We start from the raw sequence: 12,585 nt of genomic DNA on the forward strand, positions 1-12,585 counted from the left end.
TCCAAAGTCTGCCTTCCACCTAGTCTAGGGCTCAAAAATCTGACAAATGAACCTATGTCCCGAAATCCCAACCATTTGTTTAGCGGCAGATGTCGCAAATGCAACATGGGGTTCGCAATTGCGACCCCTAGACATTGCGACACAAGGATTGCAAAAGTGAACCATGTCAGCCCATAAAGATGTCACAGTTGTTACACTAAGCTTCGCAATTGCGATTGCAGCCACTTCGCAAATGCGACCATGTGGTCACAAATGTGACCTGACCATTCCAAACACTGACTTTGTAAATGTGATACGGGTGTTTCATTAGCAACACCTAAACCTCCCATGCCCTCTTCGCAATTGTCATGCTGGTCCTCGCAATTGTGATTACTGCAGCACTAGCACACCAACAACCTGAAACAAGTTTAAACCAATCCGAAATACGTTTGAAACTCACTCGAGCCCCTGAGGCTCCACACAAGTCTAAAAATATCATACAAACTCGCTCGTACGCTCAAAATACAAACTCGCTCGTACCATAAGCTTGCCCGTAGTGTACATCTCTACTAATCTAAGCTAGCCAAATTTAGGATCAATTAGGACATTAAGGTTGTAATGTAGGCTAAGGGGACATGTAGGATACATTTAGGAATAGTGACTAACCCTCCTAAGCACTTTAATACACTACACTCACAAATCAAACACATATTCTTCTCAACAAATTCACTTGCCACAAACCATATACAACATAGCCCTTATTTTCATTAAGCACTTCTATACTTCCACTTGCACAAATTAGTAAGATTATGAGGTATGTGTTTGTCTACATTATTTGACTATATTTGTTTTTCTTTGCAATTTTTTCTTTTTCTCTTTTTTTTTTACACGCACTCCATACATTAAGGTTCATCGGCTAGTGACCTTCTTTTTTCTACTTTAGTGTACCAAAGGGCCCTTCCATGGTTCCACTCGAAAGCTACTCCCCAATCTCTCACCTTACGTCTTTTAGCGACTAAGTGCTTTAGGAGGTAAAGGTTTAACATCTCAAATTAAGAACAAAATAGGGGTACGACTTGTAATGTCGGTGCCAAAGAAAAGGTCTATAGTCTCAAAGTGGCTAGCAATGGAAAATTTTATTTTTATGGGACAAGCACATCTATGATCAAGCAAGAAACGCCTATGTCATCTCATAGATTAGCACAAATTAACAATTTTGCTTCGATTAACACACGGGGCAAGTTCTAGACTACACAGGATAGCACAGAGAATCACAATTCCTCAGACACACATTGCACATAACTCAATCAAGATGATTCTGTTCAACTCTCAAGTCAAGCAAGCACACATAATTGAGAAGTTTAAGCAATAATACACTATGTAGCATACAAGTCGAACAAGAGAGAAAAAGCGTCACATAGTAGGCTATTTATTTTACTCAGGCATCACAATTCTAATCAAATGTATGGGAAGATAAAATGCATGTAATAGCCTAATGTGCCAACACCAAACATGTCACTAGGTATCTCAGAGCAACTCAATTTCTTGCTAACCTACTCCTAAAAATAATAAAGTACCCGGTTCGAGCTACACCCTTGGAAAAAAACCGGCACCCAAAGAAAAACCAAGGGATACTACCTATCTTTTTAAAAAAAAAAAATTCATTTTGGTATTTTTTAATCGAACTTTATCCCTCAAGAAAATTGTCCAACAGATCCATCGTCGGGAAAAGTCCGAGCTTTTTCTAATTTTTTTTTTTGTATTTTTGTATTTTGTTTTTCTTTTGTTTTCTTTTTTCTCTAAAACAAACTAGACTAAGTTAAAAAAAACTAATAAAAGAAACAAATTGATAAAAGTTATACAAAGTACATCACAAGTAGTAGTTCTCCCACCCCACACTTAGCATATGCATAGTCCCCGATGCATATAAAAATGTAAAGCAAAGTAGGGTGAAAAGAAAACTCACTGTCAGTCGGAGTCCTCCTCCTCAGCATGCCCGCCATCCGCACCTCCAGTCCTCTCATCATCAGGTCCTAGAGGCATCAAAGCCATGGGCCCAGTGACATCATCACCAATCTCATCCTCTGTGTCGGAGCTTTTGTAAGTGTTTGCATCCTCCGACGAGTGAACAGGGCTGCCAGGCGCAATCCCCAACATCTCTTTGGAAGAACTCAACAAATCATTGCGTAAATGCATACGCTCCTCATCGGACACACCCATCCTGCTCATGAGTACATTTAAAGAGTTATGGAGATACCTGTTGAAGTTCTCGTCTCTTTCATTCCGTGCTGCCTGAGTGAGCTTAGATGTAGTCTCCAAAAAGGATGTGATGTCCAAAAGCCCTTTAGGAGCCTCCACCACCTCATCATACCATGGGTACTCCGGCACTTCCCGGGAGAGCATATATTGCGTGAGCAAGTTACCGAAGAAAAACCTCTTAATATGCCGCCCAAATCGTGTGCGAGTCATCTCCCCCAACATGATCTCACCCATATTAATGGGTCTCCAAGTCATCAAAAAGAATATTACACACACTCGAGCTCGAGTACATTCGCTGTTGTGTTCAACTGGCATGAGTCTGGCTTGCACGAACTTCCACTCTTTGGCGATCTTATTGAAATTAGAACGAACCGTCTGAAGATGGATATCACCTTGCTTTCTAGTCCACTTGGCATTTGAATCGATGCCATAAAGAGTGTGACGTATTGCCATGTAGCTTGAGATTTTGACAAATTTCTTTAGCCTCCTTGGGTTAGAGTTCTCAATCCCCAAAAATGCACATAATGACCGCCTATATAGTGGCACGTCCTTCCCAAGTACATGTGACCTGAACAAGTCTGCATTCCAGTTGGCGTACAGTTCCCGCACCATGCTCATATTTGCATGGCCAGGGCATTCTATGAATTTTTCCATGTTCAATGCTCGCAACCGGCCAAGGACGTCCGGGAAGTTCTTTTTCTAAAGCTTTTACATTAATCCCCATCTCAGAGATGTACCGCCCATATGGCATGAAATCCCTATGCCATACAATAGCAGCATCACTATTTTGTTTCAAACGAGGCCTCGGTTGCAATGTTGGATCCTGTGATCCCTCGACAACTTGTTTCCCCTTAGCCTGCCTCGAGGATCCTTCTCCTTTCTTGCGCTTTTTGGGCGTAGGGGTAGTGGTGGAGGACTTTCCTATTCCCTTGCCTTTGTTTTCATTATCACGAGCCATAGAAACCTTCACCCCCAGCCCAGCACCCCATGTTAGGCTTGGCGTTGGGGGATTCGAACCACTGGAAATGGCGCCCCAGGTAGCGTGGGGTGCTGGCCTGGGCGCTGTTTCGACGAATTTTTTTTATATAACATCCCGATCCCCCGAGCACTTTATATATCCAATTTACATGCCACAAACCATTATACCTATAATTTCTATGCCTACAAAGAAAATGCAAAATCTAGCCTACTCTAACTAAAACAAATTAAAAAAACTAAGCTATGAAAGTAATAAAATTTGGGCTGCCTCCCAACAAGCACCTGATTTAACGTTGCAGCACGACGCAGGGCCTCGCTTACTCTTCAGCGAGTACTACTTTGGTTTTCTTATGATCAACGATTCCTCCTCTATAGTGCTTGACTCGGTGTCCATTCACTAAAAATTTCCTTTCACCATGTAAAGTGCGCAACTCAATTGCACCATAAGGAGTAACTCTCACCACCTTGAATGGACCTGAGCATCTCGATTTCAACTTCCCAGGAAACAACTTGAGCCTAGAATCGAACAATAACACCTGTTGGCCTGGTTCTAAGTGATGTGGCTTGATATGTTTGTTATGCCATCTTTTCGTTTTCTCTTTCTAAAGCTTATCATTTTCATAAGAGTGCAGCCTAAACTCATCTAACTCATTCAACTGCAAGAGTCTCTTCTCGCCCGCGGCTTCAAGGTCCATATTCAACTTTTTAATGGCCCAATACGCCTTGTGTTCAAGTTCAACAGGCAAGTGACATGCCTTCCTATAGACAAGATTATACGGCGACGCCCCAATTGGTGTTTTGTATGCAATTCTATATGCCCACAAGACATCATCTAACTTTGCAGCCTAATCCTTACTATTCACCCTCACCATACCATGAGGGAGGTTCTTGGGTGATAGCAAAATGTTGCTCATCAAGAAATTCCTCTTTAATTTGTCCACCCTCCTCCACATGGTCATGATTTTCCAGCCTTGATAGATGGTCAGCTACTTGGTTCTCTGTGCCCTTTCAATCTCGTATTTCTACATCAAATTCATGCAACAATAAAATCCAGCGCATCAATCTAGCCTTGAATTCTTTTTTTTTTTTTGTAAATAGATACCTGATTGCTACATGATCGGTATGGACTATGACTTTGGTTGGTCAATGTGGAAATCTGCGCTGATAATAGAGAGATGACATCTAACTCGAGAACCCCTACAGATTTTTTCACTGTGTGTCTGCCCATCTCTCCTTGCCAATCAGGATTGCTTTTGGAGAATTTGTTCAATAACGCATATATCTCATCAAAGCTTTTCTCCAACACTTAACCTCGTGCTGCAACATCTACCACAATCTTTGTCTCAGGTTGTAGTCCTTCTATGAAAGTGTGAGCTAACACTTCGTTTGTCTGATTGTGATGAGGATAGTCTCTGAGCAGCCCCTTGAACCTCTCCCAAGCTGAGTATAAAGACTCTCCCGCTTTCTGTTTGAAGGCGACTATCTCACTTCTGATCTTTGTAGCTTTGCCTGAAGGGAAGAACCTTGCAAAATATTTCCTTGCCAGATCATTCCATGATATAATAGAATTAGCTGGTTCTGCCTTCAACCATTGCTTTGCTTCGCCATACAGAGAAAACGGGAAAAGTGTGAGCCTCACATAGTCCGGAGTGAGACCGTTAGTGATGTAAGTACCACTAATCTCCAAGAAATTCAGGATATGCTATTGTGGATCCTCGTGTGGAAGACCCATAAACTGCCCATTCGCATGAAGTAGCTAGATCATGCTCAGTTTCAACTCAAAGTGCCAGTGATTTTGGGCTTCACAATCCTGGAGGTGACATTAGCAATGCTGGGCATCGCCACCTCTTGAACAACCATATGTTGCTCCTCTGCCATGTTCACAAGAAATTGAACAAGTGCCTGAAGATTATTTGTGTCCTTGCTTTTCTCAACCTCCTATGAAATGTTCTCTTAGGTTCGGGGACAAAGCCTTGAAGTTTGTCCTGGCTTCTGACCCTTCATATTCAATCAAATTTCCTGAGAGCAGAGCAACAATCGAGTAATGTTAGACTTGACGAAATAAACAATTAAAGCAAAAACTATAAAGTAGTTAATATTCAAGTCCCCGGCAATGACGCCAAAAACTTGTTGCTCCCAAACGCACACACAAGTATACGTGATTGTACAAGTAATAAAATAATAAGTCGAGTGTTGACCCCACAAAGACTTGTATTAACTACCCACTAAATTCACCAAGATTGTTATTTAGTCGAGCAAATTCGAGTTCAAAAGTGTGATTATACTAAACAATAATTCTAACTAGTAACTAAATTATCAAGCAGCAAAATGGTTGTTGTGTATTCAGTTGAGATGAATATTCCAGGGTTGTGATTGATTCACCAATCCTATTGTGTTCTAGTTAACACTCCCGTTCATACAATTCACTCATGGTTGCTAATTAATCGAACAATTGCTCTCGTATCCTTCTCCCGAAGTACTACTCGCCTATTCAAAACAGATTAATGCCTATATTCCTATGAAATCAATCTATTAAGAACGCATTAAGATTACGATATTTAATTAAGCACGGTGACTAGGTATATTCCTATCCTAACCACAAATCCGCTCCCCTCAGAGTTAAGATCGCGCTCTCTTCAATTCTTCTCTAATCTATACATAACTTTCCCAAGCATAGCATACATAGTAAATAGAACCTAACTGCTAGCCAGACAATTAAGAAATTAATCATAGAATTGAAGAAACAACCATACATTGGTGAATTATAATTAAGGTTAAGTCAACGTTAAATAACAATATTCATGGCTAAATCACAACCCAGAACTATATGTTTTAGCCACTCATATAGTATCAACAATTTCATAAGTGTTTGATATTTAAAAATATTAAGAAAAAATAAAGAAAACTGAGATATTCTCGCTCCTGAATGTATCCCGTGTGCATTCTCTCCTCAAAGTGGCGCCCCCCATCTAAAAATAAGCTTAGTCTTGCTTTTATACGCGTTGGGTAGGTCTAGGGCCGAAATAATCTTGTCCCGTGCAAACATGGATAATTTTCCGTCACCGGCATCAAGGGCAGCGTGGGCCGCTGGCCCTGGCTTGCTGAAGATTCTGCCCACGGTGCCACAAGTGGCGTGGGGCGTTGCTTGTGGCGCTGAAATTCCACATTTCCCATATTTCCTCTGTTTTGGCTCTAATCTCGCACATTTCTCCCCCAATTTCTTCCGGATAATTCCTTCACATAAAAATACCCCGAATTAATATAAATCAATATATTTTACATGCTAAATCCACGAAACACGAGTAAAACATGAAGCGATATACATATAAATATATATACTTTAAGCTAAATATCAATACCAAACTAAATAATTAATAACGAATAATTTCAATATAACTAATCTCAACATTATTAATCTCATCATTAATAATACAGCATATCTCGATACTAATCTTATACATCATTCCAAAGGACCCTATGTAGTAGGACCCATAAGTCACCTAATAGGAGGCCTCACGTAGCATGTGATAAATAAAATAAAATTCCTCTATCTAGCGTTCAATTTTTCCCCTTGGAGATCTCTTTCTTTTGTGCCCTAGAAAAGATGAGAAACCAGGAGGTGAGAGACGAAGAGGAGATGAGCATGAGCGGCAGCGGCATTGAGATGATCCGAAAGAAGGTGGTGGAGGAATGGGATTTTTGTGCATATCATTATCAATTTTTTAACAAGGAAGAGTCTCCTGATTGGCGTTACCCTATGCAGTTCCCCGAAAGCAGCCATCGCGAAATGCTAGAAAACTTTTATAACCATTGCGCCGAGAACAAAAGGTTTTTTATTTTATTTTTTATCATACCTCTCTCTCTTGCTTTGACCGAAAGTTATGTATGTTAGATTTTGCTAAGCATCCGTTATCAATAAATATATGCTAGTGATTATTAGGAATACAAAATTAGATCAAAAACTAGTCACTGATTTGGTACTGTTATGAACTTGTGTTGATTGAACTCAAAATACAATTACCGTGAAGGATCTAAGAACTGGACTATGAAAATACACTGAAAATAGAAATAAAACAGTAAAGAAATGGGGAAGGGTTCCAGACAAAACTAGCCAAAAAAGAAAATACTCAAGTTCATACATAATCCTATCATTCTAGCCTTGCTGGATATTTATAGAAGCATAAGTTGCATCAGATGGTAACTTGCGAGTCCTCCACTACCTCTAACAGATTTTGCAGACCTTGTCATTTCTTTGGATTGGGGACCACGAAATTCTCCAAATATTTGGGAGGGTGTATGGCCCGTGTACTGAGTCTAGTACCCTTTAGTATCTCCTGTGGGTTCATAACATTGCCATCCCCATGGAGACGAACCTTGTCCTCAAGGTTCAAGTTAGGGAACTTTTGAAATAGAATTAACTTATCTTCCCAGGTAGCATCTGATTTAGGCAATCCAGTCCATTGAACTAAGCATTGGTCAATTTGATGGCCACCCCTAAATATAGTGCGATATTGCAAGACATATGCAGGCTGGAGCAACCGGGAAGTAGATTGATCCAAAAGATCAATTGGAGTTATCTGTTGAGCAGGTTTGCCAATACATTTGCGCAGAACTGGGACATGGAAGACAGGGTGAATTCTCGAAGAGGCAGGCAAGTCTAATTTATAGGCAACCTCTCCAATTCTTTGAGTGATCTGGAAGGGACCAAAATATCGACGACTTAGTTTGTTATAGCATTGTAAACGCATGGAAAGCTGTCGATAAGGTCTGAGGGAAACATAAACCCAGTCACCCACATTAAAAACAATATCGCGTCTTCCTTTGTCAGCTAAAGCTTTCATTCGATCCTGAGCTTGTTTTAGATTAGCTTTCAAAATAGCTAATGTTTCATCTCGTTGCTTAAAGGTTTCAATCACAGTATGGTTGGATGAACATTCAACAAGGAACCTTGAAATCGTTGGAGGAGGTCTGCCGTAAACAACTTCAAATGGAGTGAGTTTAGAACTTGTCTGAAATGAAGTATTGTATTAGACCTCTGCCCATGGAAGAAGTTTGAACCAAGCGGCAGAAGTATCATTAGTGAAGCAACAGAGGTACATCTCTAAACATTTGTTAAGTGCTTCTGTTTGGCCATCGGATTGAGGGTGGTAGGCAAAACTTTTAGCCAATTGGGTACCCTGCAATCTGTTAACTTCTTGCCAGAATTCAGATAAAAAGATAGGATCACGATCAGTAATGATCTTGATAGGAAAGCCATGTAAGAGAATGAACTCCTAAATAAAAAGTTCAGCAACTTTTTGACTAGTAAAATTGGCTGGAAGACCAATAAAATACCCATATTTAGAGAGTCTGTCCACAATTACTAGGATGGCAGTCCGTCCACTAGACGAGGGTAAACCAGTGATGAAATCCATTGATATTTCTTCAAAAATTGCAGAAGGAAGTGGAATTGGCTGGAGAAGACCAGCAGGTTTAAGGCTGAATCTTTCATCTGCTGACAAATTTGGCATGCTTGAACGAAGGTCTTGACATCTGAACGCATACCCGACCAAAAGAAGTTAGAGGAGAGCCTGTGAAATGTTCGGGAAATGCCTGCATGACCCCCTATTTTGGAAGCATGGAACTCATGTAAAAGTGACTGACACAGCGCATCATCTTTTGGAATCACAAGCCTATTTCGATATAGTAAAAGATCCTCCTGAAATGTAAAATTGGGAAGGGAACTGGAATCTTCAATAAGCTGTTGCTGGAGACGAAGTAGATCAGGATCAGAAGTATTCAATTGCCTCAATTTCTCAATCAGTGCAAACTCAGTAATAGCCATCGTGAGAGATTGTAAAGCAGGCACATGTGAGAGAGCATCTGCAACAGAATTAAGTTTTTCCAGGACGATATATTATGTCAAAATCATAGCCTATAAGCTTGCTTAGCCAACGTTGCTGCTCGGGGATTTGAATAACCTAATTGGTAAGAGCTCGAAGAGGCTTCTGATTAGTGATGATTAAAAACTTACGACCAAACAAATATTGCCGCCTTTTCTGGACTACCTGAGTGATGGTAAACATTTCACGATGGTATGTCGAGGCAACTTGCATCCTTGGAGAAAGTTTTTGGCTAAATAATGCTATAGGATGGCCATCTTGTGAGAGAACTGCACCAATTCCACAACCGGATGCATCAGTTTCCACAGAGAAAGCTTTGGTAAAGTTGGGAAGTCAAAGAACAGGGACTGTGCTTAAAGCATGATTCAATTGCAAGAAAGATTTAGATTCCAAGTCGAACCATTTGAAAGCATCCTTCTTTAAAAGATCAGTTAATGGGGAATCCAGTTGAGCATTGCTTTTGACAAAGTGGCGATAATAGCCTCTGAGCCCCAAGAAACCCCGTACATCTTTGACCGAAGAAGGAGGAGGCCAGGATTCAATGGCCCGAATTTTGGCAGGATCAACCTGTAAGCCCTTGGAAGAAATTATATGGCCGAGGTAGTCAATGGAAGTTTGTCCAAATTGGCATTTTGAACGTTTGACAACCAGTGAGTTCTGGCGAAGAAGGTCAAAAACTTGGGACAAATGATCAAGGTGGTCTAGCCAAGAGTGATGTAGACCAAAATATCATCGAAGAAAACTAGGACAAAACGACGAAGGAAGGGCTTAAAAATAAAGTTCATGGTGGCCTGAAAAGTAGAAGGGGAATTGGATAGGCCAAACGGCATGACGATGAACTCATAGTGACCTTCGTGTGTCCGAAAAATAGTTTTCTCGATATCAGCAGGGTGTACACGAATTTGGTGATATCCTGCCAACAAATCCAACTTAGAAAATAAGCGAGCGCCCAGTAACTCATCAAAGAGTTCATCAATTGTAGGAATTGGAAAGCGATCTTTGATAGTAATAGAGTTCAAAGCCCGGTAATCAACACAAAAGCGCCATGTACCATCCTTCTTCCGAACCAAAAGAACAGGGGAAGAGTATGGGCTCGAGCTAGGGTGGATAATGCCCGATTACAGCATTTCAGAAACCAATTTCTCAATTTCAGCCTTTTGGAAATGAGGGTAACGGTATGGTCGAACGTTAATAGGGGTAGAGCCAGGAATTAAAGAAATACAGTGATCTTGTGGACATGTAGGTAGGAGAGCCGAGGCTTTAGCAAAAACATTAGAAAAGGAGTCAAGAAGAGTAGAAAGATCTGATGGATGATCTGATACATGAGGTGGTGTTATGGGAAGGAGTTCAAGGTGAAAGAAGCAGGCAATGGATTCGGTTTCAGAAAGACGGCGTAGTGAAGATAACTGGACTTGCTCCAAATGTGGGTCAGAACCTGTCTAACAAATTACTCAATTTTCATCCTCAAATTGAAATGTGCATTTGGCATAGTCTGTTATTGTTGGACCCAAAGTAGCTAATCAAATAATACCCAAAACTAGATCCGACCCATGGAAATCTATAACAAAGAAATTTGTGGCAAATGAAAATCCTTGAACACTGACGGACAACTGACGAACCACACCTTGACATGGTAGGAGGTTGCCATTGCCGACGATAACATAGAATTTGGAGGAACTTTTAACTGACAATTTTAGAAATTTAGCAATACGAGGGTGAATGAAATTATGAGTGCTACCTCTGTCGATAAACACCTGAAAATCAAACCCGTTGATTTGGCCAGTGAAGCATAGTGAAGCCGGAGTCGAGCCTCCTGACAAAGCTAGATAGCTAATAGTGGGAACTGTGGTATCATCGGGTGGAGCTTGGGGAGGCACCACCACTGATGGTGTATTATAGGGTGTATCAAAGGACTCTGAAGGAAGGTCCTCAATCGTGGAGTCATCATCAGCCAAAAGCAGTAAAAGTTGTGGTGTAGAAGAATATTTGTGGTTTCTGTGCCATTTAGCATCACAATTAAAGCAGAGATTGATATCTCTTTTATGCTGCAGCTCAGCTGGGGTTAGCTTCTTAAAAGGTACGCGACCCACACCTGGAAGGGCGGCTGAGGGCGTAATTGATGGAGAGGGAATAGAAGAAACTGGTGCAGAAGTCTTTGGAAGTGTCGAAGACAACTGCGTTGAAGGGTAAAAGATAGACTTACCAGTCTGATTGGGTCGGGTCGACGTTATTGAATTAACAGAGCCCAATATCTTTTGTTCTTGTAGAAAGGCCAGCCCAATAGCATCATGAAGGTCCGTTGGCCTAAACGATAGCACGTCAGTTTTGATATCTTGTCGCAGGCCGGATGTAAACAAGTGTAACAACAACCTCGGTTGAATTTGGGTCGTCTGATTAGCAAGCTTTTCAAAACGAGTGAGATACTCAGTCACTATAAAAGTCATCTGTAGTTTAGCTAATAAACTCTCCGGTGATTCAATCGATTTAGAACCGAATCGAATCACAAGGGCCTTGAAAAAGTGTTCCCAACTGAAGAGTTGGTGATTGTTGTACATCTATTAATACCAATCTCTAGCGTCACCCTCCAAATAGAAGGGACAGAAACTAAGACAATTTTCAGCAGAGACGTTCTAAAAGTCAAAATATTGATTGGCTTGAAAAATCCAACTCACAGTGTCGGAACCATCAAATCGTGGCAGATCTATGGTGGCCGGTTTATCTCTGCGAAAAGAGCCCAGCGGGTTTTGGTTTAACTGTAAGGTATTTTGTGAAGTGATTTGGTTTTTAGGCTGGTTTTGCATCTGAGTAAGTTGGGTCGAGATATCTTGAAACAGGGACTGCTGAACCTGCAGGATAGCATTAATGTTCTCAAAATTTTGGGCATGGGTAGCAAGCTGGCCATGAACCAATTTCATGGCGTCATCCAATGTTTTCAGGCGAGTCGTCGAAGCTTCGTCACCCATTGTCAGTGGGAGGAGAGGGTCAACAAGAGCACCAAATTATTATGAACTTCTGTTAATTGAACTCAAAATACAATTACCGTGAAGGATCTAAGAACTGGACAAGGAAAATACACTGAAAATGGCAATGAAACAGTAAAGAAATGGGGAAGGGTTCCAGACAAAACTAGCCAAAAAAAGAAAATACTCAAGTTCATACATAATCCTATAATTCTAGTCTTGCTAGATATTTATAGAAGCATAAGTTGCATGAGATGGTAACATGCGAGTCCTCCACTACCTCTAACAGATTATGCAGACCTTGTCATTTCTTTGGATTGGGGACCACGAAATTCTCCAAATATTTGGGAGGGTGTATGGCACGTGCACTGCGTCTAGTACCCTATAGTATCTCCTGTGGGTTCATAACAGGTACCGTTTGAAGTTATTTTACCTTTGACAGGATTTATAATTGTGTCTCGGACATAGAGTTTAATTTCTCTATTCTGGCCCTTGCTATTCAAGTAAAATTGTACTTAAAAACAAAC

The 12,585-nt window shown here is 40.8% G+C and overlaps 1 non-coding gene across 1 annotated transcript; it reads left to right on the plus strand.

The window, feature by feature from the left end:
• Positions 1 to 4,609: 4,609 nt before the first annotated feature.
• On the plus strand, positions 4,610 to 4,714 carry LOC117276805 (small nucleolar RNA R71). The gene has a single exon (XR_004507073.1). It is a non-coding gene; the product is annotated as a small nucleolar RNA R71 (small nucleolar RNA).
• Positions 4,715 to 12,585: the final 7,871 nt, after the last annotated feature.

The sequence above is a fragment of the Nicotiana tomentosiformis genome, chromosome 11 (genome assembly GCF_000390325.3).
Source record: "Nicotiana tomentosiformis chromosome 11, ASM39032v3, whole genome shotgun sequence".
In the NCBI taxonomy this organism is placed as follows: Eukaryota; Viridiplantae; Streptophyta; class Magnoliopsida; order Solanales; family Solanaceae; genus Nicotiana; species Nicotiana tomentosiformis.